The following is a 1,588-nucleotide window of genomic DNA, read 5'->3' on the forward strand; positions in this document are numbered from 1 at the left end:
GACACAGTTATGAAAATCTTCATTATATTAGCCCTGAAGTTCAGCATGTCACTCTAGACAGGAGACAGGAACTTCAGGACAGACCAGAAGATGGTGAGAGGGTGGAGAACTTCAGCACAGGAGGAAAAGATTTTTCCAAGTATCTATGAGGCAGTGACGTGTGAGCAACTATAGATCTGTGATGGGGATCAAGGAAGGGCAAATGTCCAAACTCAGGATGCCAGGGAAACTGGCTGAAGGATCGAGAAACTCTTCTAGGTGCCCAAGCTGGAGCTGGCATACAAGAACTGAGTAAGCACAAACATCACTGTAGGAGGCAGGCAGGCTGACAAGTGGGCACACAAGAGTCAGAGTGCCTGGGACCCTCACAGGGAAACTATGCAAAGACTGACGGGAAATAGGCGTTTCTGATTAGAAGCATCCAAGTCAGTGGGCCTGGCTAGGCTGGCAAGTTGCAATAGTATCTGGCCCTCTGGACACAGGGCTAAGGCACCAATAACCAAATATTCAACACATACACACAAACATACACACACACAGAGGCATACACACACACATACACATACACACACAGACACACACACACAGAAATACACACAGACATACACACACTCCCATTCTGACTGATAATGCAGGAGCCAGAAAAACAAACCAGTGTAAATGTGATGGAGAACTAGAAAGAGACGACCCTGCAGTTTCAAAGCTTCCAGGACCCTCTCCTGATCACTGTGCTCACTGTAGAAGATGGTCACCCAGATTCACAGTTAAGGGAATGGAAATCTAAGGACACCATAGCTAGGACACCGAGAGCGTTCGTGTGGCAGCACTTAGAACGCTGACCACTCGAAAATGCCCGGTTCTTTATCATAAAATTATAACCGACTACTGGCCTTTAGTTGCTGCCTGCCCCTTGGAAACATCCTTGAGCAGACACACACATCGGATCTTTCAAATTTCTGAGACAGAGGATTGACATCCTAAAACATTCTTCCATCTCCTCCTCAGCCAGCAGGTTGTCTGGGGAGGAGAAAGCGGGGACAACAAGTCAATCGGTCACAGCCCAATCTTGCTTTTCCAATCAGGTAGTCAGCCATGCTTTTGAGACACATCTGATTCTCTTGTCATCCTCCTCTCCCTTTCTCACTCTGTGGTTGCCTGGCTTTGGGTCCTCCGTGAAATCCAAATTCAAATTTCTTTCTGCTGATGTCACCCTTGTGATATCGTGCCAGGGGTATCCAGACTGAAAAGGGAAACCCAGTCAGATGAAACGGATCATTAATACTGTGTCCATGCTAGCCTGGCAATGCACACATGCAGAGTCCCTTTCCACCACATAGTACAAGAGTGTCATTATAAAATAAAATATGAAATTGCCATGATCTGTCCCTTCTGTACCCCCCACTAAAGCCATAGTGCACATAAACCCCACAATGCAAATATAGACTATAGGGGGGTGGAAATCATGGTAGATACATCTTCAAGGAGAGTGGCCTTAATACGGGTTCTTCACTGGCTTATCCAGATTTAGAAGTCTATGGTCTGTGCATAGAGTTGAAAAGAAAACACAGGAGACTTGAGTTTCCTCTAG

This window comes from Microtus ochrogaster, chromosome 22, assembly GCF_000317375.1.
Source record: "Microtus ochrogaster isolate Prairie Vole_2 chromosome 22, MicOch1.0, whole genome shotgun sequence".
In the NCBI taxonomy this organism is placed as follows: domain Eukaryota; kingdom Metazoa; phylum Chordata; class Mammalia; order Rodentia; family Cricetidae; genus Microtus; species Microtus ochrogaster.